At 39.9% G+C, this 25840-nt stretch overlaps 1 protein-coding gene across 1 annotated transcript in view; it reads left to right on the top strand.

Annotated features, from left to right (window-relative positions):
- The window catches only part of ngfra (nerve growth factor receptor a (TNFR superfamily, member 16)), an 87823-nt gene that overhangs the window by 19396 nt on the left and 42587 nt on the right, over positions 1–25840 (top strand). The gene's annotated exons all lie outside the window — the stretch shown is intronic.

Genomic DNA, 25840 nt, shown 5'->3' on the forward strand with positions numbered 1-25840 from the left:
CATGCCAACAAAGTAAGCATGCCTGACAGGAAGCGCTCAAAAGAAAGGATACACTTTTCGAAATGTGCTAGCTCGATGCGAATTTAAATTGGATATGCCGTATACACGCTACCGATTAGCATTAGCGATTTTACATGGCGATTTTACACCTCCGAATTTGGTTTTTGATTGTGATTGAGACTATTACTAGTAGATTGCACAGTACAGTACAGTACATATTCCATACAATTGATCACTAAATGGTAACACCCGAATATGTTTTTCAACTTGTTTAAGTCGAAGTCCACGTTAATCAATTCATGGTAATGAAAAGTGCAACTCCGATGCATGTTTCAATCAAACAGCTGGTGTGTGATAAGTACAATACTTACAGTATGAACACTTTGTAGGGTTCAACAAAAAAAAAAGGCACATTCAAACCCGATGGCAAAGACTACTTCCTGAATACGGCGACACACCGAGGACTAACTGAAATGAATGCATACAGTTATTATTATCAGCTCACTGTTAAATTTGACATAAAAAATGATTAAACAAATTAAGACACACAAAAATACCAAAAATTTCAACCTTTGAGTACAGGTGTCTATTTACCGATACCAGGAATTGGTGCCGTATCAGTTCAAAAGTGAAATGCACCGGAGACACTACTACAGCATGTACTATTTAGCAAAAAAGCACATTTTACAGTCTTTTATGACAATATAAGAGGGCTAATGTTAGCATATGCTAGCTAAAACAAACCCAAAAAACCCCATCTACAACTTTGCACATGTTTTCTCCAGTTGGAAGTGGAGTTCTTGTCGGCTGAAATGTGAACATTTCTACTGACACGCATGAGGATATAAATGTTATTTTCCACAACTTTGTAAGTAAACATTGAAGGGTTACAATGTCATGTCACCTTTTACAGTGTGCAGTGTGAGTGCGGTCATGTGACTGCCAGGTTCCGCTTGGTTACTAAAATGGAGTCAAAGGTCACTAGTGCTTACGTTGGATTGGTGAAACAGAGTCATGTGACACGAGTAGAGATGTCCGATAATGGCTTTTTTGCAGATATCCGATATTGTCCAACTCTTAAATACCGATTCCGATATCAACCGATACCGATATATACAGTCGTGGAATTAACACATTATTATGCCTCATTTTGTTGTGATGCCACGCTGGATGCATTAAACAATGTAACAAGGTTTTCCAAAATAAATCAACTCAAGTTATGGAAAAAAATGCCAACATGGCACTGCCATATTTATTATTGAAGTCACAAAGTGCATTATTTTTTTTTAACATGCCTCAAAACAGCAGCTTGGAATTTGGGACATGCTCTCCCTGAGAGAGCATGAGGAGGTTGAGGTGGGCGGGGTTGGGGGGGGCAGAGTTGAGGTGGGGGGGGATTAGGGGGTAGCGGGGGTTGTATACTGTAGCGTCTCGGAAGAGTTAGTGCTGCAAGGGGTTCTGGGTATTTGTTCTGTTGTGCGCTGCCGAACATGCTCGTCTGCCCGCAAAACCAGCAATGTCACGACGCGACGTCATGCCAGGGAAGCGGGACTTTTCAAACAGAGTATAGTACCGTTTTTGATTCATTAGTACCGCGATACTATACCATACAACCATACCCCTGAGTTATTAATACAAGATTTTGAGCTTTTTTCGCATTACATCACAAAATGCCCCCCCCCCGACATTTTTACTGTTTTTTTAATTTACCCCAAAATATGCTGTGGGCCACACTTTGGACACCACTGTGTAAATGTAATGTTATTGTATGCTCTCACCTTTAAAGACATGCACATGTATGCAGTACATGCAGTTTTTTGGTCAAAATGGAAAAAAACGAATATGTTTAGTAAAAAAAGATGAAGTGCTTTATTGAGGCATATTATTTCCAGGCTTTCGCAGGCCACATCTGGCCTTGTGTTTGTCACCTGTGACATAAGAAATCTGCGTGTGGATTTCAGTCTGGACCCCAAAATCCAGTCAAATATTTGTCCCAGTCCAACCCCCGTGACCTTGTTCAGTTCAGTTCAGTTTCAGTTTATTTGGAACATGCATACAATACGATATAATTCATCACATATTTCCAGTTGTTTCATTACAGCATGTCCGAAAAGGAGTAGGAAGAAACTGAGTTTATTTAATACTACCCCTTTTCATACCATAGCAATTTTATCCAATTTCCTTGTTCTTTGTAACAGAACAGTCATTCATTCATTCATTGAACAAATAAATAATAAATGAATAATATACCATAGTAAGCAAACAAATATTAAATACATAAATAATCTTTGTCTCAATAAAAAACACTTGTAGTTAGAACCGTCTCTTAAACTGAATCATATTGGTGCTTTGTTAGATTTCTTTACTTAATCCATTCCATAATTTAATTCCACATACTGATATGCTAAAGGTTTTAAGTGTTGTACGAGCTTACAAATGTTTTAAATTAGATTTTCCTCTAAAGGTTATACTTCTCTTTAGTTGAGAATAATTGTTGTACATTCTTGGGTAGCAGGTTATAGTTTGTTTTATACATCATTTTAGCTGTTTGCAAATGCACCAAATGGTTGAATTTCAATATTTGTGATTTAACAAATAAAGGGTTTGTATGTTCTCTATATTCAACATTATGTATTCTTCTAACTGATCTTTTTTTGTAACACAGTTAGTGAATGAAGCGCACATTTGTAGTTGTTTCCCCATATTTCTACACAATAACTAAGATATGGTAACACTAGTGAGTAGTAAAGAATATGAAGGGATTTTTGGTCTAGAACATATTTTGCTTTATTCATTATTGACGTGATTCTTGCTACCTTATGTTGTATATTTTTTACATGAGATTTCCAATTAATTTTATCATCTATTATTACACCCAAAAATGGGTTTTCTTTTAGATAGATAGATAGATAGATAGATAGATAGATAGATAGATAGATAGATAGATAGATAGATAGATAGATAGATAGATAGATAGATAGATAGATAGATAGATAGATAGATAGATAGTACTTTATTGATTCCTTCAGGAGAGTTCCCTCAGGAAAATTAAAATTCAAGCAGCAGTGTACAGAATTGAGAACGAATTTAAAAGGTAAAACGTAAATAATGGGGGTAAAAATGGAAATAAAATAGAAAATATAATAGAGATGTCCGATAATATCGTCAGTCCGATATTATCGGCTGATAACTGCTTTAAAATGTAATATCGGAAATTATCGGTATTGGTTTCAAGATTATCGGTATCGGTTTCAAAAAGTAAAATTTATGACTTTTTACACGGACGTAGGGAGAAGTACAGGGCGCCAATAAACCTTAAAGGCACTGCCTTTGCGTGCCGGCCCAGTCACATAATATCTATGGCTTTTCACACACACAAGTGAATGCAAGGCATACTTGGTCAACAGCCATACAGGTCACACTGAGGGTGACCGTATAAACAACTTTAACACTGTTACAAATATGCGCCACACTGTGAACCCACACCAAACAAGAATGACAAACACATTTCGGGAGAACATCCGCACCGTAACACAACATAAACACAACAGAACAAATACCCAGAACCCCTTGCAGCACTAACTCTTCTGGGACGCTACAATATACACCCCCCTCTATCCCCTACCTCCGCCTCAACCCCGCCCACCTCAACCTCCTCATGCTCTCTCAGGGAGAGCATGTCCCAAATTCCAAGCTGCTGTTTTGAGGCATGTTAAAAAAAATAATGCACTTTGTGACTTCAATAATAAATATGGCAGTGCCATGTTGGCACTTTTTTCCATAACTTGAGTTGATTTATTTTGGAAAACCTTGTTACATTGTTTAATGCATCCAGCGGGGCATCACAACAAAATTAGGCATAATAATGTGTTAATTCCACGACTGTATATATTGGTATCGGTTGATATCGGAATCGGTAATTAAGAGTTGGACAAAATCGGAATATTGGATATCGGCAAAAAAGCCATTATCGGACATCTCTAAAATATAACAATAAGAAAAAAAATAAAAAGCAACATTAAGAATACAAATATAACAGTACAAATAAGAATATAACAAGAGAAACTAAGCAGTAGTGACCAGGTTATGAAAATGTATTGCACTTTAAAAAATAAAAAATTGAAATGTTTTAAAATAAATAAATAAATATATTATTTTTTGAAAAATTGTTTTGCATCCCCTGTCATCCTAGTACCCCCCTCCCCCATTTTACTCTTTCAATATCTACTCCATCTATTTGTATTTGTGTTTGACTTTCTCTTCTACTGTTACCAAATAGTAACTTCGATTCCAATCATTTATATCTATTTTAAATAAATGTATGTATATCTGTGTTGGCCCTGTGATTATGAGGTGGCGACTTGTCCAGGGTGTACCCCACCTTCCACCCGAATGCAGCTGATAGGCTCCAGCACCCCCCGCAACCACAAAAGAGACAAGCGGTGGAAAATGGATGGATGGATGGATATATATTACATATGTTTATTGTTTATATCATTTATAAACAAGCGCACCAACATCACACTGATAAAATAATCCCTTTATCAGTCCCACAGGGTGAACAACTCCTTTTTTCATGCATAGATTCAAATATCAAAGTCCACAAAGGACTTCAATGAAAGAGGACAGTTCTGACACCTTTGGTTTTAAGGGAAAAAAAGGCAAGGTTCCATTTCGTGGATGCCTTATGAAACACTTCAGTGTGCTGCACCTGCACACACTTGCAGCCCCGCCGGGCCGCCAGCCAACACCGTGACCGCCGCGCAGCGCCCAAGGCTGCTTTGTCACGGGGCTAAGTGGCCGCCATGGCGTACGGCAAAGGTCAGCGACGCGCCACTCGTCCGATTATGACAAGACAGATTGTGTGGCGGGATGCTGCGCAGTGTTGCGGCACTACACTAAATGTGTGTGTCTGTGTGTGTGTGTGTGTGTGTGTGTGTGTGTGTGTGTGTGTGTGTGTGTGTGTGTGGTGACACACAGCAGCACTACACTTTTACAACAAGAAATGCTGGACATATCTCAGCTCACCACAAGGGATGTTATTCATTTGGAAAAAAAAGAATGGAAGATTCTTGGGAACTTTTTCAAAAACAGACTTTAATTCTGGTTTAAATTATGAGAGGAAACCAACTTCCTTCTTTCGTTGGCTGACTTCTTATGAAAATGTTTGTCAAACGACTGCAAGCTGGGTCTTCTATTCTTCCGTTCGTTTTATCGAGAAGACTCTTTTATGTGCACAGTCTTAATCAGCACCATTTTGGTACCGTAACTCCCCAAAATAAACTTCAAGTAGGCCTTTTTCCCCCAACTCTAAATGCAATAATAAACATGTTGAACAACTCAAAATGTGTATTGGTTCATGTCAGGCAACTATGTTTCATTTTTGGCAAGGTTCCAACGCCAAAGATGACTCGTTTAAGTGACAGGAGTGAGTTTTTAGCGCGGCGTGTAAAATAACCACGTGGCTTTTATGCTAATAGTAGAGATGTCCGATAATGGCTTTTTTGCCGATATCCGATATTGTCCAACTCTTAATTACCGATTCCGATATCAACCGATACCGATATATACAGTCATGGAATTAACACATTATTATGCCTAATTTTGTTGTGATGCCCCGCTGGATGCATTAAACAATGTAACAAGGTTTTCCAAAATAAATCAACTCAAGTCATGGAAAAAAATGCCAACATGGCACTGCCATATTTATTATTGAAGTCACAAAGTGCATTATTTTTTTTTAACATGCCTCAAAACAGCAGCTGGGAATTTGGGACATGCTCCCCCTGAGCGAACATGAGGAGGTTGAGGTGGGCGGAGTTGGGGGGGCGGGGTTGAGGTGGTGGGGGTAGGGAGTAGCGGGGGGTGTATATTGTAGCGTCCCGGAAGGGTTAGTGCTGCAAGGGGTTCTAGGTATTTGTTCTGTTGTGTTTATGTTGTGTTACGGTGCGGATGTTCTCCAGAAATGTGTTTGTCATTCTTGTTTGGTGTGGGTTCACAGTGTGGCGCATATTTGTAACAGTGTTAAAGTTGTTTATACGGTCACCCTCAGTGTGACCTGTATGGCTGTTGACCAAGTATGCGTTGCATTCACTTGTGTGTGTGAAAAGCTGTAGATATTATGTGATTGGGCCGGCACGCAAAGGCAGTGCCTTTAAGGTTTATTGGCGCTCTGTACTTCTCCCTACGTCCGTGTACACAGCGGCGTTTTAAAAAGTAATCAATTTTACTTTTTGAAACCGATACCGATAATTTTGAAAACGATACCAATAATTACCGACATTACATTTTAAAGCATTTATCGGCCGATAATATCGGCAGTCCGATATTATCGGACATCTCTAGCTAATAGCATTTCGGACGTGAAGCACATTCCAGTCATTCAATAAAAATATGTGCATTTATTAGGGTGTCCTGATATTGTTCCAATAATAGCCAAAAAAAATCGAGTCATTTACAAAAGGTAAACATGCTAGGCTACAGGCTATTGGGAGCTAGCAGCTACACAGCAGCTAAGCACACAATAGCACATGCGTGATAATAGTTGAACAATATTGTAGTGTAAAAGGGCACTTTTGTCAATATAAACAAGTATCAAATAATTATAGTTGTATATTACTTACACATCCAAAGTCTCCAAGGTAGAAGGTTATGAGAAGTTTTTTTTTTTTAACCCAATGCGGCCCAACCAATTAAGTTTATAAGTGGAGGTTCCACTGTATGTACAACACAACACTTAGAGTGTCTCAGATAGAGATGTCCGATAATATCGGCAGTCCGATAAATGCTTTAAAATGTAATATCGGAAATGATCGGTATCGGTTTCAAAATTATCGGTATCGGTTTCAAAAAGTAAAATATATGACTTTTGAAAACGCCGCTGTGTACACGGATGTAGGGAGAAGTACAGAGCGCCAATAAACCTTGAAGACACTGCCTGTACGTGCCGGCCCAGTCACATAATATCTATGGCTTTTTACACACACAAGTGAATGCAAGTATACTTGGTCAACAGCCATACAGGTCACACTGAGGGTGTACGTATAAACAACTTTAACACTGTTACAAATATGCGCCACACTGTGAACCCACACCAAACAAGAATGACAAACACATTTCGGGAGAACATCTGCACCGAAACACAACATAAACACAACAGAACAAATACCCAGAACCCCTTGCAGCACTAACTCTTCCGGGACGCTACAATATACACCCCCTACCGCCCCACCTCAACCCCGCCCCCCTAACCCCACCCACCTCAACCTCCTCATGCTCTCTCAGGGAGAGCATGTCCCAGATTCCAAGCTGCTGTTTTGAGGCATGTTAAAAAAATTATGCACTTTGTGACTTCAATAATAAATATGGCAGTGCCATGTTGGCATTTTTTTCCATAACTTGAGTTGATTTATTTTGGAAAACCTTGTTACATTGTTTAATGCATCCAGTGGGGCATCACAACAAAATTAGGCATAATAATGTGTTAATTCCACAACTGTATATATCGGTATCGGTTGATATCGGAATCGGTAATTAAGAGTTGGACAATATCGGAATATCGGATATCTGCAAAAAAGCCATTATCGGACATTTGTAGTCTCAGACAATGTTAATGTTTGACGTGAGCTCCTTCTCCTCCTGGTCAGAAGTCAACAAAACTGCACGAGCACTAAATTCATTTGAACTCTCCTCCTGGGAAGAATAAAACAAGATCCACCTCGCTCTCGGCTGTGAATCAACTTGAACAATCTGGTCTTTATTTGAAAATCACACGTGTATCATTTGGCCCCGTCGGAGGCCGTAAATTGTAGTCGATGATGTTTTGTTTGTTCTCCTACTTTCTTTTCAAATCCCCTTTTGGGCAGAACGCTCCTCTTTATTTTCTTCATCCTCCTCCTCCTCCTCCTCCTCCTGTGTGTGATGACTCACCGGCAGTATTAGCGGAGAGATTGCGATTCGAAGGCTTGGCACCTGAGGGGCCGCCCGTGCTCCTCATTCATCATGCATACTGTTACATGCATGCAGCGCAATCTGCTCCCGCTAATTAAACCGCGCGGAACAATTATCACCTCGACGCTGCGCATGAACACTACTTACTGCAACAATTGAGCGCTCGCATCCCCCCGGGAGGTTACATCCAATTTCCGGTTCGCGCGGCGGAACCCCCCCCTTCCCACACCGACTCGCCGACCCGCGACCTCACCTGAGCGTGTCGTGGAAGTGCACGACTAAATCATTGATGACCTGCAAAGTGCCAAACATCCATTTCCTATGTCACGGGTGCATCTTTACTTACCGCACTTCAGTCCCACTTCCTGTTGGTGTGACCCACTAAAACCATACACACACACACACACACACACACACACACACACACACACACACACACACACACACACACACTAACACATCCCCCTACTTCTCATCAGGTGGCAGCATCAGCACCGTTAAATATTTATCAGCCCTGTCTCCTGCTTTCACTTCCGCCACGAGCCGCAGCCAGAAGCCTCCATTCCCACAAAAAGGCTTTAAGATTAAGAAGGGCTTCAAGAAGACGAGGTGGAACAAGGAAATATTTTACAATCTTAATTATTTGGGGTTTTGGGCACTTTTAATACAGTGGAACCTCAATTTGGTTCTTGAACAGGGTTCCTAAATCGAAAAGTTTGTATAGTGAAGCAAATTTCTCCATAAGAAACAATGTAAATATGAATAATGGGTTTCAGCCTCAATGAAAGTCCATATTTTAGTGAAGGTTTGTACACTTTGAACACAATATAAGTCAGGGGAGTCAAACTCATTTTAGATCGGGGGCCACATGGACAAAATCTACTCCCGAGTGGGCCGAACTAGTAAAATCACGGCACGATAACTTAAAAATAAAGACAACTTTAGAGTGTTTTCTTTGTTTAAAAATAGAACAAGTACATTCTGAAAATGTACAAATCATAATGTTGTTGGTTTTTTTTTACACTTACATGTTGCGGTTAATAGTATTCTACCTTTATTTGAACTCTACATGTGTTCATTCATAGTTTTGATGCCTTCAGTGACAATCTACAATGTAAATAGTCATGAAAATAAAGAGAACACATTGAATGAGGTGTGTCCAAACTTTTGGCCTGTACTGTATACACCCACACACACACACACACACACACACACACACACACACATATATAAGTATGTATGTATATACATATGTATGTATATACATATATATATATATATATATATATATATATATATATATATATATATATATATATATATATATATATATATATATATATATATATATATATATATATACACATATATATATATATATATATATATATATATATATATATATGTGTATATATAGGCCCCGGGGGTGGATGAGATCCGCCCGGAGTTCCTTAAGGCTCTGGATGCTGTGGGGCTGTCTTGGTTGACAAGACTCTGCAGCATCGCGTGGACATCGGGGGCGGTACCTCTGGATTGGCAGACCGGGGTGGTGGTTCCTCTCTTTAAGAAGGGGAACCGGAGGGTGTGTTCTAACTATCGTGGGATCACACTCCTCAGCCTTCCCGGTAAGGTCTATTCAGGTGTGCTGGAGAGGAGGCTACGCCGGATAGTCGAACCTCGGATTCAGGAGGAACAGTGTGGTTTTCGTCCTGGTCGTGGAACTGTGGACCAGCTCCATACTCTCGGCAGGGTCCTTGAGGGTGCATGGGAGTTTGCCCAACCAGTCTACATGTGTTTTGTGGACTTGGAGAAGGCATTCGACCGTGTCCCTCGGGAAGTCCTGTGGGGAGTGCTCAGAGAGTATGGGGTATCGGACTGTCTGATTGTGGCGGTCCGCTCCCTGTATGATCAGTGCCAGAGTTTGGTCCGGATTGCCGGCAGTAAGTCGGACACGTTTCCAGTGAGGGTTGGACTCCGCCAAGGCTGCCCTTTGTCACCGATTCTGTTCATAACTTTTATGGACAGAATTTCTAGGCGCAGTCAAGGCGTTGAGGGGATCTGGTTTGGTGGCTGCAGGATTAGGTCTCTGCTTTTTGCAGATGATGTGGTCCTGGTGGTTTCATCTGGCCAGGATCTTCAGCTCTCACTGGATCGGTTCACAGCTGAGTGTGAAGCGACTGGGATGAGAATCAGCACCTCCAAGTCCGAGTCCATGGTTCTCGCCCGGAAAAGGGTGGAGTGGAGATCTTGCCCCAAGTGGAGGAGTTCAAGTACCTCAGAGTCTTGTTCACGAGTGAGGGAAGAGTGGATCGTGAGATCGACAGGCGAATCGGTGTGGCGTCTTCAGTAATGCGGACGCTGTATCGATCCGTTGTGGTGAAGAAGGAGCTGAGCCGGAAGGCAAAGCTCTCAATTTACCGGTCGATCTACGTTCCCATCCTCACCTATGGTCATGAGCTTTGGGTTATGACCGAAAGGACAAGATCACGGGTACAAGCGGCCGAAATGAGTTTCCTCCGCCGGGTGGCGGGGCTCTCCTTTAGAGATAGGGTGAGAAGCTCTGTCATCCGGGGGGAGCTCAAAGTAAAGCCGCTGCTCCTCCACATCGAGAGGAGCCAGATGAGGTGGTTCGGGCATCTGGTCAGGATGCCACCAGAACGCCTCCCTAGGGAGGTGTTTAGGGCACGTCCGACCGGTAGGAGGCCACGGGGAAGACCCAGGACACGTTGGGAAGACTATGTCTCCCGGCTGGCCTGGGAACGCCTCGGGATCCCCCGGGAAGAGCTGGACGAAGTGGCTGGGGAGAGGGAAGTCTGGGTTTCCCTGCTTAGGCTGCTGCCCCCGCGACCCGACCTCGGATAAGCGGAAGAAGATGGATGGATGGATGGATGGATGGATGGATGGATGGATATATCTATATCTATATATGTGTATGTGTATACACAGTATATGTGTATATATATATATGTATATATATATATATATATTTATTTTATTTTTTTTTCTTATAAAAATCAATTTAAAAAATGTTTTTAGGCTATCTCCATGTAAACAGAGGGAGCTTTCTAACCTGTAACATTCTTTGAAAAATTGTCATTATAATTATTATATCGAATGTGACATTGCGACAATCAGTCTGAATTGAGAATCGTGTTGAATCGGCAATTGATTCTGAGTTTAATCTAAATCGATTGAATCGTTCGGTGCTGAAAGATTCACACCCCGACCAAACTGTGCTGTATGCACTGCTCTGCCAACACGTGCACACACGCAGAAGTCCCTTTGCTGCCCTCACAAACGATCAGAAATCACAAAAATCCTTAACTTTAACAACCGTAATGCTAAGAGAATAAACATTTTCAAAAGCAAAATTAACTTACAGTACACTAACATAGGCAAAGGAGCAGCTCATGAGAAAAAAACAGACAGAGGTTAAAAAGGAAGGTGTGTGTTCTCTGCAAAGGCGCCGCTGAATGAAAGGGAGTCTTATCCTCCGCTGTCAAATAAGTCTCTTTTGGCATCTTCTTCCAGTAAAGTCAGTTTTTTATCAGTTTTTATCACAATTCTTAACTTGCTGTGGTACGAAGCCAGCTTCTTCTAATCTCTTCAATACCAGCAAGCACAAATTGGCTGCCAACAAAATGGATGATTGAAGCATTTGTACACAGAGACATGGTTCGCACCAAGAGGCTTATTTGGCGCAATCTTAATGTTTGCAAATAGAGAAGTCCGTAAATCAAAGTTCCACTGTACTTTGTTACACGTGCAATGTCACGCCGTGCCATAAAATTCGGAAAAACATTCTCGACAAAGACCAAATCCACTGAAAAGTGTGGTGTACAAAACTTGCACTGCAAAAAGTCAGTGTTCAAAAACAAGAAAAAAAACCTAAAATTATGGGTATTTTATTTGAACTAAGCAAAATTATCTGCCAATACAACAATAAAATTTGGCTTGTCAAGACTTTCCAAAACAAGTAAAATTAGCTAACCTCAATTAACCCAAAAATACCTTAAAATAAGTATATTCTCACTAATAACAAGTGCACTTTTCTTGGTAGAAAAACAAATGAGACCTTTTTGCTTAATATGTTGAAAAATATTCTTAAATTAAGTAAATGCTAGTGCCATTATCTTGACATAATGATATGCGCTCGGCATCATGATTTTTTTTTTTCATGCTTGAAGTAAGAAATTATTACTTTAAAAAAGTAGTTTTATACTTGTGAGTGTTGATGACACAGCTTTGCAACAGTTGATATTCTAGTTTCAAGCATGTTTTACTCAATATCGGTCATAAAACATCAGCAACAAGCTGTAATATCTCACTGAGATCATTTAGGACCAAAACCCTTAAAACAAGTAAAACACTCTAACATAAAATCTGCTTAATGAGAAGAATTATCTTATCAAACAGAAAATAAGCAAATATCACCCTAATTTGAGATATTTCATCTTACTTAGATTTCAGTTTTTGCAGTTTGTCTGTACCTCAAACTGTCAATCACCTTTTCTCCATAAAGGACTTCGACGTGAAGGTTTTGGCTAATAGAGGAAGCACAGTGCTGGGTTTAAAAAACACATTTTTGCACGGTCAGCACAAAGGTCCGCAACCTAGCCGGACTTAAGTGTCCAAACGGAAACTAAAAGCCTCAAAACCTGAAGGGGAGATTGCAAGACTCCTCAAGTCTACATTATTTATGACCCTAAAGTGTGCGAGGGTCTTCCCTCACATCCTCCTTTTCAGTCCCTCCAGGATATCGCAGGCTTTTTTTTTGCGATACAATGCCTGAATTTGTAGTGGGTTATATTTTTCTCACTAAATTGACTTGGGATTTTATGAAATTGTTATCAATGTTTGAAAACATGACTACCAACAAAAAAAAAGAAAAATACTGTATTGATGTAGAGATGTCCGATAATGGCTTTTTTGCCGATATCCGATATTCCGATATTGTCCAACTCTTAATTACCGATTCCGATATCAACCGATACCGGTATATACAGTCGTGGAATTAACACATTATTATGCCTAATTTTGTTGTGATGCCCCGCTGGATGCGTTAAACAATGTAACAAGGTTTTCCATAATAAATCAACTCAAGTTATGGAAAAAAATGACAACATGGCACTGCCATATTTATTATTGAAGTCCCAAAGTGCATTATTTTTTTCAACATGCCTCAAAACAGCAACTTGGAAATTGGGACATGCTCTCCCTGAGAGAGCATGAGGAGGTTGAAATGGGCGGGGTTGAGGTGTGGGGGAAGGGGGGGGGGGGGGTTGCGTCCCGGAAGAGTTAGTGCTGCAATGGGTTCTGGGTATTTGTTCTGTTGTGTTTAAGTTGCGTTAGAGTGCGGATGTTCTCCCGAAATGTGTTTGTCATTCTTGTTTGGTGTGGGTTCACAGTGTGGCGCATATTTGTAACAGTGTTAAAGTTGTTTATACGGTCACCCTCAGTGTGACCTGTATGGCTGGTGACCAAGTATGCCTTGCGTTCACTTGTGTGTGTGAAAAGCCGTAGATATTATGTTGATTGATTGATTGAGACTTTTATTAGTAGATTGCACAGTACAGTACATATTCCGTACAATTGACCACTAAATGGTAACACCCGAATAAGTTTTCAACTTGTTTAAGTCGGGGACCACTTGTGACTGGGCCGGCACGCAAAGACAGTGCCTTTAAGGTTTATTGGCGCTCTGTACTTCTCCCTACGTCCGTTTAAAAAGTCATACATTTTACTTTTAAAAACCGATACCGATAATTTCCGATATCACATTTTAAAGCATTTATCGGTCCATAATATCGGCAGTCCGATATTATCAGACATCTCTAATATAAATACATGTCAACTAGGGAGTCATGTTTATATACCACATCGACAGAAACCGGAAGTCTGAGCTACGAATTGAATTTGAATTTGCGTGATTTGACGCGTGAATTCCTGGAGCTCCTTGTTCATTTGTCAACACAGGGTGGTGTGGTCCTCTCCGAATAGTAAACACTTTTGTAACGCCTCACTCAATCATTTCTGGACCACCCTGCTACTGGTTGTTCCGGTAAACATTCCTGGTTTCTTTCCCACCCGTCTCGTCTCCTACCTGAGCGTGTAAAAGGACCCCCGGCCTTGCACGGTTCACGAGGTGTGAGCAGCCTCCGTGTAGTAGGTGCCAGCCTTGGCAACATGTGCTGCAACGTAGCTGCAGCAGGAGGAGGTGGGGTTGCAACCCCCTAAATGCTGTTCATCAACATGACAGGCGCGTGTGCAGACTGACACATTCACATGTCATGTTGTTACTACTGTTACACACACCAGCGTGGGATGTACAGCAGCCTTTAAGCACACTTTCAAACACACAAAAAAAAAAGATGGCCACATCCACAAAAGCTATACTTTGTTTGAATATATACAACTTCTGGACAAATATAAAAACTTCAAACACGGTGGATGAAGAGGAAACACAAAGACGTATATAATATGGAGCCAAGGCACATTTTTTTCATTGAAAAAATGCGGAGGCACACCACCAGCAGGAATCATTAAAAACTGAAACTCAGCAGCCGGTATTGACAATAAAAAGTTGTTGTCGCAATTGTTGGATATGACTTTAAAGCATAACCAAGCATGCATCAATATAGCTCTTGTCTCAAAGTAGGTGTACTGTCACCACCTGTCACATCACACCATGACTTATTTTGACTTTTTTGCTGTTTTCCTGTGTGTAGTGTTTTAGTTCTTGTCTTGCGCTACTATTTTGGTGGCTTTTTCTCTTTTTTTGGTATTTTCCTGTAGCAGTTTCATGTCTTCTTTGACTGCTATTCCCCATACCTGTTTTGTTTTAGCAATCAAGACTATTTCAGTTGTTTTTATCCTTCTTTGTGGGGACATTGTTGATTATAATGTCGTGTTCGGATGTACTTTGTGGACGCTGTCTTTGCTCCACAGTAAGTCTTTGCTGTCGTCCAGCATTCTGTTTTTGTTTACTTTGTAGCCAGTTCAGTTTTAGTTACGTTCTGCATAGCCTTCCCTAAGCTTCAATGCCTTTTCTTAGGGACACTCACTTTTTGTTTATTTTTGGTTTAACCTGTTTTTACCTGCACACTGCCTCCCGCTGTTTCCGACATCTACGCAGCAATTAGCTACCTGCTGCCACCTACTGGTATGGAAGAGTATAACGTGGTAAGTCTGCCGATCTCCAGACAGTACAGACACTCAACAACGGCACATTATTTGCGGATTATAATTACTGGTTTGCAAAAAATATTTTTAACCCAAATAGGTGAAATTAGATAATCTCCCACGGCACACCAGACTGTATCTTACGGCGCCGCAGCACAGTGGTTGAAAAACACTGGTATGGAGGGATGGGGACTGAATCCAGTACTTTTTTGGCACCGACTGGACACTGAGTCATATTTCGGTGGCTGGGTTGCGCGTGACGTCACGCCCTGTTGCATTTGGTGATCACTCCAGCAGCACTGAGAGCGGACTATGAAAACTACCTCTCGATAATTTTATGCCAACAAAGAAATTGACTCAAAAACACACCAACGTAAGTTAAATAAAGCTCTACTTTGCCAAAAATGCGCTAGCTCGATGCTAACATAAATTGGCTTTTTTAGCATTAGCGATTTTACATGGCGATATAAAAATCTCCAAATGTGTTAATTAAAACTACAACTGAGATGCATGTTACAATCAAACAGCTGGTGCGTAATAAGTGCAATACTTACAGCATTACACTTGTAGGGCGCAACAAAAAACAAAACAACACACCATAAGCTATACACTACTGCCATCAAACTGTGATTGCGACTTAATGTCGTACTTGCAAATGAGACTCAGAAATGTGACAATAAAGCAAATACCAACTTTGTGTGTTTATTGGAGGACAATTAGATGTTAACTGTCTAACTTTGCACAAGTAAACACGCCGCACAACTGCTTGTATTGGACATGATATCACACATTTTACATGCAAGACCATATCCACCGTTATCAATCAGTTAGGTGATGCAGCTGAGCAAAAAAAGAAGAAGCATAACATGGGAAGTAAAAGCATGCAAAAATTACCGTCAGAATTTAGCAGGAGGAAGAACACAAAGTGAGAATTCCGGCATCAAAACCAAAACAGAACATCTGCACATGGAGCACATATTCCATTTGAAGCTACAAAAACAACAAACATTCCCATCATTTCCAAGCAGTTTGAGTTAGAAGATTACAAGGAGGTCATGTTTTATTCATAACATTTATAAATAGAATAATAACACTTACAGTATGCGCATAATGAAGCAACCAAGCAATTCAATATGGACATCATTCTATTATAAGCTCTACCTCTTCCTACCCCTTCACATATATATCCGCACGCACGCACGCACTTAGGTACTCTTCAACTGTGAGTGACAGAATCTAAAACAAAAATCCAGAAAATCCCATTCTGCGACTTTTAAATGATTAATTTGCGTTTTATTGTATGACATAAGTATTTCATCACCTACCAATCCATGAGAATTCCGGCTCTAACAGACCTGTTTGTTTAGCTCCCCACTTACCACCTATACCAGTGGTCCCCAACCTTTTTTTAGCTGCGGACCGGTCAACGTTTGAAAATTTGTCCCACGGACCGGGGAGGGGGTGGGGAGGGGTGAAATTTAAATTAAAAAAAATAATTTTTTTTTTTTTTTTTTTCTTAAAGAAATACAATCATGTGTGCTTACGGACTGTATCCCTGCAGACTGTATTGACCTATATTGATATATAATGTATATATTGTGTTTTTTATGTTGGTTTAATAAAAAAGAAAAAAAAAAACAAAACAAAACATTTTTTTTTTTTTTTAATTTCTTGTGCGGCCCGGTACCAATCGGACCGCGGACCGGTACCGGTGGTTGGGGATCACTGACCTATACCATATATATGTATATGTATGTATATTATATGTTTATATATATATATATATATATATATATATATATATATATATATATATATATATATATATTAGGGCTGGGAATCTTTGGGTGTCCCACGATTCGATTCAAAATCGATTCTTGGGGTCACGATTCGATTCAGAATCGATTTTTTTTTCAATTCAACACGATTCTCAATTCAAAAACGATTTTTTATTTTATTTTTATTTTTTTATTATTTTTTTAATGAAAACAATACACAACAATACCATAATAATGCAATACAATTTCAAAACAAAACCCGACCCAGCAACATTCAGAATAGCAATAAACAGAGCAATTGAGAGCAATTGAGGACACACAAACATGACACGGAACAATCTAAAAGTAGTGAGACAAAAATGAATATTATCAACAACAGTATCAATATTAGTAACAATTTCAACATAGCAGTGATTAAAAATCCCTCATTGATATTATCATTACAAACATTAATAAAAAAAAAAAATACAAAAAATGAACAATAGTGTCACAGTGGCTTACACTTGCATCGCATCTCATAAACTAAATGTCTAATGATAATGTCAATGAGGGATTTTTAATCACTGCTATGTTGAAATTGTAACTAATATTGATACTGTTGTTGATAATATTCATTTTTGTTTCACTACTTTTGGTTTGTTCTGTGTCGTGTTTGTGTCTCCTCTCAATTGCTCTGTTTATTGCAGTTCTGAGTGTTGCTGGGTCGGGTTTGGTTTTGGAATTGGATTGCATTGTTATGGTATTGCTGTGTATTGTTTTGTTGGATTGATTAATTAAAAAAAAATTATAAAAAAAAATCTAAAAAAAAATTAAAAAAATCGATTTTTTAAAAATGAGAATCGATTCTGAATCGCACAACGTGAGAATCGCGATTCGAATTCGAATCGATTTTTTCCCACACCCCTAATCGATTCTCTTTTTTTTTTAAATCGATTTTTTAAAATTTATTTTTAATTTAATTTAATTTTTTTAATTAATCAATCCTGGAGCAGGAGGGGATAGAAAGAGAGAAAAAGGAAGACAGAGGGGGGAATTGTGGGGACAAGAGGGGGATTAGACAGAGAGACAAAAACAACAACAGCAAACACAACAACAACAACAACAACAACAGAGCAACATCAGCAAATACGACATGTACAAATATGATGGTAAAAGTAATAGCAAATAAGCAGTTAGCGAAAATAAAAAAAATAATACAGAAATGACAATGAGCATTATTACACTAAAAATGGAGCAATATGAATACCAATAGAAATAGTGCTATTGATAATAAACAATACCAATACTTTACCTTTATTATCAACAATACAATTGTTCAAATGCAACAATACATATACGTAATGATAACTTGAGATACGAAAGAATGCAGAAAAATGGAGGGGAAGAAAGAGAAGCAACCTACATTAACCTTGTAGATTGTTATAGTAACAATAGGTTAAGCTTTGTCAGTGTGCCATGTGTTATACCCAGTTTACCCTAGGGCAACAACGTTAATATATATTTGATGAAACGTGATTATGTGCATGAGTGTATGTGTGCATATGTACTTGTATATGTACAGTATGTGCATATGTGTGCTTGTACAGTGAATGTATATGTACAGTATGTGTATATGTGTGTACAGCGAATGTATATGTACAGTATGTGTATACAGTATGTGTGTTTGAACAGTGAATGTATATGTACAGTATGTGTATATGTGTGTTTGTACAGTGAATGTATATGTACAGTATATGTATGTGTGTGTTTGTACAGTGAATGTATATGTGTAGTATGTGTATGTGTGTGTTTGTACAGTGAGTGTATATGTACAGTATGTGTATATGTATGTTTTTACAGTGAATGTATATGTACAGTATGTGTATACAGTATGTTTGTATAATGAATGTGCGTGTGGATGTACGAACTTTGAGTGTGTAAATATGTACTGTATTTATTTGTATATGTGTGTGGGAGCGTAGGTACCTATGTATGTCTGTATGTATGTGTGTGAGTATATGTGAATTTGCATGTACAATACATTTGACTCCCAGTGTGTGCGGGAGCCAGAGTACGGCCCCAGCCTCCCAGAGAGCCCATCCCACAAACAGTAGGTGTGGTGCCCAGGGAACCAGGGGCCACCGCCCCCACGCAGCCAAGCCGGACAGTGACAGGAACCCCAGAGCCTGGCCCACCGTGCCGCCCACAAGGGCCAGCAGCAGGCTGCAGACAGACACACCCGGCAGAGGACAAGGCACGAGAAAAGCAGGGGGCAGCAAGACCCCAAGCCAGCGAGAGACCACACCCCACACGGACAGAAAGGCGGGACGCCCCGCCCGAGGGGCCCGGAGACCCCCCGCAACCGGACGGGAAGACCGCCCCCGCCCCACCGGCAACCGGGCCCCCACGAGCCCCCCCCCCCACCCCCGGAGAGCGCGGCGAGGCCAGCCCACGGCCACCCCACCCAAGCCGGCCGCCACAGGACCACCCAGCACGGGGCCACGGGAACCACCCACCCCACCCGCAGGGACCCCAACGATGGAGATGGAACAACCAGCAACCGCCCCGCCGAGTCCCCCCCCTGAGGCAGGGGAAATAAATAAATAAAATAAATAAATACATAATAATAATAATAATAATAATAATACAATATATTAAAAAATAAGAATAAATAAATAAATAAATAATTAAATCTATTTATAAAAAAAAAAGAAAAAAAAAAAAAAAGAAAAAAAAAAGAATTAAAAGAAGATCACAGACATGCTGACACACAAGGTCGCTACCCCAACAACTGGCCGACTCGCAGCACCTCGGAATACCCTGCAGCACCAAGCTACCACAGTAGACGCAGGGACCAGACCCAGCAGGCCCCAACCAAGACGGGCACCCGGAAGGGATGGACGGCGGGACCCAGGAGCTCCAGACACGCAGTCCGGATGCAGTAGCCTGAGGCGCCGACCCCCACCCGACAGGCAGGCCCAGAACATACCCCCAGAAATATACATACATATATATATACATACACATAAACATACACATGTACACATACACATGCATACACATACACATATATATACATACATACATACATACATACATACATACATACATACATACATACATACATACATACATACATACACACATACACATACACATACATATACACAGCTTGTCAGCCCCGACAACCACCACGCGCACGCGCTGCCACCAGTCACAACATCAGCCACCCCCCTGCACCAGACCCAGCAGCCACGGGCGCCCACACCACAAACAAACGGCAGCAGAAACAGCAGCCACAACACCCCCAGACAGCCAGCACCACCCAATCAAATCAAAGCGATCAAAAAAAAAACGCGACCGGCAACCACACGCCAACAGGATCACAGAGACCAGCCAGCGCCAGCCCGCCAGCAAGCCCAAACGCCAACACGCAAACAAGAGACCACCCCCACCCCCCCCACCACCAAAAGACCCCACCATCCCAACCCAAACCCGCACAAACACACCACCGCCCAAACAACCGAGACACAGTATCCAGACCAGACACGGGCGCCGCGCCGCCACCACATCAAGTCGCCAACAGAGACCCCACAGCGCAAGGTCGGGCCACACGGGCACGGACCCCGCCCAACAGGAAGCGAGACCCGCGCGACGCCACACACAAATAAATAATAAGATTAAACAAAAAAATTGATTTTGAATCGAATCGTGACCCCAAGAATCGATATTGAATCGAATCGTGGGACACCCAAAGATTCACAGCCCTAATATTTATGCATGTATTAATGTGTGTGTGTGTGTGTATATATATATATATATATATAGAGATAGATATATGTGCTTATGTTTTTGTAAAGATAGATAAGATATATCCACATATACACACACACATATATATATATATATATATATATATATATATATATATACACACACATATGCATGTATGTATATATGAATATACAGAATATATATATATATATATATATATATAGTTATATGTACATATATATATATATATATATATATATATATATATATATATATATATATATATATATAGTTATATATACATATGTATATATAACTATATATATATATATATATATATATATATATATATATATGTATATATATATATATATATATATATATATATATATATATATATATATATATATATATATATATATATATATATATATATATATATATATATGTGTGTGTGTGTGTATGGATATATGTATGTATAAAAAGTTAAAGTACCCATGAAATAATTCTCTGCATTTGACCCATCAACCTTGATCACCCCCAGGGAGGTAAGGGGAGCAGGGAGCAGCAGCGGTGGTCACGCCCGGGAATAATTTTTGGTGATTTAACCCCCAATTCCAACCCTTGATGCTGAGTGTCCAGCAGGGAGGTAATGGGTCCCATTTTTATAGTCTTTGGTATGACTCGGCCGGGGTTTGAACTCACGACCTACCGATCTCAGGGCGGACACTCTAACCATATGTATATGTGTGTATGTGTGTGTGTGTATATATATATATATATATATATATATTTATATATATATATATATATATATATATATATATATATATATATATATATATATATATATATATATATATATATATATATATATATATATCTACACATACATGTACAATACAAAATCATTTCTTCCCCGCATGAACCTTTTAGCCGGTGAAGGCAAGGCACAGCTCGCTAAAAAGCAGCAGGCCGTCTTCATTCAGCTTTTAGTCTCTTTGTGTCGTCCACCACTTAGCTTTTCTTTGTCCGACCAAAAATAAATCAATAGTGCTTCTCCAACGGACCTCCGCCAATCTTTTGAAGTGACAAACGATTGTCATCTTAACAACTAGTGTCGGAGTAGAAGTGGTTTTAATTGTCTATGCCTTCATGGACCTTCCTTTGTGCACCAGGAGCAGAAATGAGCTTTTTATACGGACTCATGTCCACCCTCTTATTGATTGATGAGTTGATTAGAAGGATTATGAAGGCTCAAAGAAGCGGTGAGGTGTAAACTAATCGGGAAGAGCTTGAGACAATAAAGTGGTTAGGTCTAAAAAGCTGACGTTTGGGTTATTAAATGAGGCCGATCTAGCCCAGTGGCACATTTTAAGAATACTATTAAAAAACGAATAAAAAAAAAACATAAAAAAGTGGAATAAAAGAGAAAACTGGTCAAATATATTGCAATGTTGACTCTGTTAACACAAAGCTGCCGTGCAGGCTGTGATTTTCTTTAAAACTCTCATTGTTAAAAAAAATAATGCTGCATCAAAATCACTGTTGTTATGAATTATTGACCTATTCAAAGCTCCAATTACTTCACATCAAATAATCCACTTTGAAACATTATTTGGGGGAAAATATTGCATATTTTGTGTTTGCCATATAAAAAGCTTTTTTTTTTTTTTGACAAAAAGGGCATAAAACAAACCAACAAAAAACTCCATAAAAATAAAAACATATAATTGATTTATTGAATAATAACAATAAAATAAAACATATATGACTCATTTATAACATTTTTATGAATGAGACCCTTCTGGGTGCCCGGGGCCAAACTTGAAGGGAGCGCAAGAGGTTAAAAAAATCTATTTATTGTAGTGTTGTCCCGATACCAAAATTAATTTGACACTTTTTGGTACTTTTCTAAATAAAGGGATCACAAATGTTTTTATTATTGGCTTTATTTTAACAAAAAAATCTTAGGGTACATTAAACATGTTTCTTATTGCAAGTTTGTCCTTAAATAAAATAGTGAACATACAAGACAACTTGTCTTTTAGTAGTAAGTAAACAAACAAAGGCTCCTAATTAGTCTGCTGACATATGCAGTAACATATTGTGTCATTTTACATTCTATTATTTTGTCAACATTATTAAGGACCTCACTGCTTGGCACTCAGCATCAAGGGTTGGAATTGGGGGTTAAATCACCAAAAATGATTCCCGGGCGCGGCCACCGCTGCTGCTCACTGCTCCCCTCACCTCTCATTAAGGGTGATGGGTCAAATGCAGAGAATAATTTCGCCACACCTAGTGTGTGTGTGTGTGTGACAATCAGTGGTACTTTAACTTTAACAAGTGGTAGAAAATAAATGTATTATTAATCTACTTGTTCATTTACTGTTAATATCTGCTTACTTTCTCTTTTAACATGTTCTATCTACACTTCTGTTAAAATGTAATAATCACTTATTCTTTCTGTTGTTTGATACTTTACATTAGTTTTGGATGATACCACAAATTTGGGTATTAATCCGATACCAAGTAGTTACAGGATCATACATTGGTCATATTCAAAGTCCTCATGTGTCCAGGGACATATTTCCCGAGTTTATAAAAATAATATAAATAAAAAAAAAACCAGAAAGAAGATGTGATGCCAAAAATGATCGATGTAATCATAGTAGTATCGACTAGATACACTCCTGTACTTGGTATCATTACAGTGGATGTTAGGTGTAGATCCACCCATGGCGTTTGTTTACATTGTGACGCAGATGAGCTACGGTGTGTAGTGAAGCACGTTTAGCTATTCCTCGTCCTGCAGGGATGATACTTGTAAGAAACTTACTTTATTTGTCGCCATGGAGGCGAGGATTAGTGATTTAGAAGTAGCTAAAACACTGCCGACTCGGGCTGGACTTTAGCCGCTAGCTAGTTAGCCATGTCTTATAGCACCTCGTCTCAGTGTTATAACTTCAGCTTTATAGTTATTTTTTAAGCCAGAATGCGTCCGTTCTCCCTTTTCTGTCTACACACTGTGTCTGCTTGTAAGTACTCTGTGATTGTGCGCTGCCGAACATGCTTGTATGCTCATAAACCAGCAATGACACGACATGGCGACGACGGGGGTGCGGGGGTGTACTTTTCAGAGGCGGTACAGTACTCAATATGATTAATTAGTGTCGCGGTACGATACTAATACCGTACAACCCTGATATATTGTATTGGTTTTGAAAATGAAAAATATCATTTTTCAGCGTGCAGCCCTCAGTGGAAAAAGTTTGGACATCTCTGATCTAGCTTATCTACTGCACGACACAATCAAAGCTTTTTTTGTACACAATACGAGTTTTATGCAAACACGCCCACACCTGCACCCGCCGGGTATTTAAAGCGTCGCAAACACACCGTGGATCGATTTAATCGCCTGGCCTTTTGACTCGCTCCTCAAACAAGAGCGGCATGATGTCGGATCAATGGGTCCTCCTGCGCTAATGAAAGTGCGGTAAACACTCTTAATGCCATTAGCGTCAGTGTTGAGCTTCTCGCGTTAACACTCTGCTACCTCCAGTCATGTTTTCATTTGAACTCCACGACTTACCAATATTGTACCATTTGATTTGATTTCCCCGCAGGGACGTGCAGAAACAACATGGCTGTGTCTAATGTTACATCATTGGCCGCTACTTTCAGTTCACAGCGTAGCATTTTTGTGCACTTTTATTTGGATGGTGTTCAAACTGTGTGTTTGTAACACCACTTTATATGGGCCAATAATAGCATCTGTTTTTTTTTGTATTTATTAGGTTTATTTGTAGATGTATACTGTATATCCGATACAGTACGTACAGTGCAATAAGTGCAGTATTTCTGATTGGAACTTTTATGGTATTTAGTAGAGATGTCCGATAATGGCTTTTTTGCCGATATTCCGATATTGTCCAACTCTTAATTACCGATGCCGATATCAACCGATACCGATATATACAGTTGTGGAATTAACACATTACGATGCCTAATTTTGTTGTGATGCCCCACTGGATGCATTAAACAATGTAACAAGGTTTTCCTAAATACATCAACTCAAGTTTTGGAAAAAAAATGCCAACATGGCACTGCCATATTTATTATTGAAGTCACAAACTGCATTATTTTTTTTAACATGCCTCAAAACAGCATTTTGGAATTTGGGACATGCTCTCCCTGAGAGAGCATGAGGAGGTTGAGGTGGGCGGGGTTGGGGGATGTGTGTGTGGGGGGGGGGGGTAGCGGCGGTTGTATATTGTAGCGTCCCGGAAGAGTTAGTGCTGCAAGGGGTTCTGGGTATTTGTTCTGTTGTGTTTATGTTGTGTTACGGTGCAGATGTTCTCCCGAAATGTGTTTGTCATTCTTGTTTGGTGTGGGTTCACAGTGTGGCGCATATTTGTAACAGTGTTAAAGTTGTTTATACGGCCACCCTCAGTGTGACCTGTATGGCTGTTGACCAAGTAGGCCTTTAAGTCACTTGTGTGTGTGAAAAGCCGTAGATATTATGGGACTGGGCTGGCACGCAAAGGCAGTGCCTTTAAGGTTTATTGGCGTTCTGTACTTCTCCACAAGTCATAGATTTTACTTTTTTGAAACCGGTACTGACAATTTTGAAACTGATACCGATAATTTCCGATATTACATTTTAAAGCATTTATCGGCCGATAATATCGGCAGTCCGATATTATCGGACATCTCTAGTATTTAGTTAAAGTTAAAGTTAAAGTACCACTGATAGTCACACACACTAAGTGTGGTGAAATTACCCTCTGCGTTTGACCCATCCCCTTTATCCACCCTGTAGAAGGTGAGGTTGAGCAGTGAGCAGCAGCGGTGGCCACGCTCGGGAATAATTTTGGTGATTTAACCCCCAGTTCCAAACCTTGATGCCGAGTGCCAAGCAGGGAGGTAATGGGTCCCATTTTTTTAGTCCTTGGTATGATTCGGCCGGGGTTTGAACTCACAACCTACCGATCTCAGGGCGGACACTCTAACCACAAGGCCACTGAGCAGGTTTTATACATTAGGGTTGTCCTGCTCCGATATCAGCAACAAAATCCGGGCTTGCATGTGACATGACCAACGTAAGCTTGGATACAAACATCCAGATAACATCTAAATGTCCTTCGTATGAAATGTCCTTATCATGGACGCCC

Source organism: Entelurus aequoreus, linkage group LG06, assembly GCF_033978785.1.
Source record: "Entelurus aequoreus isolate RoL-2023_Sb linkage group LG06, RoL_Eaeq_v1.1, whole genome shotgun sequence".
NCBI classification, from domain to species: Eukaryota; Metazoa; Chordata; class Actinopteri; order Syngnathiformes; family Syngnathidae; genus Entelurus; species Entelurus aequoreus.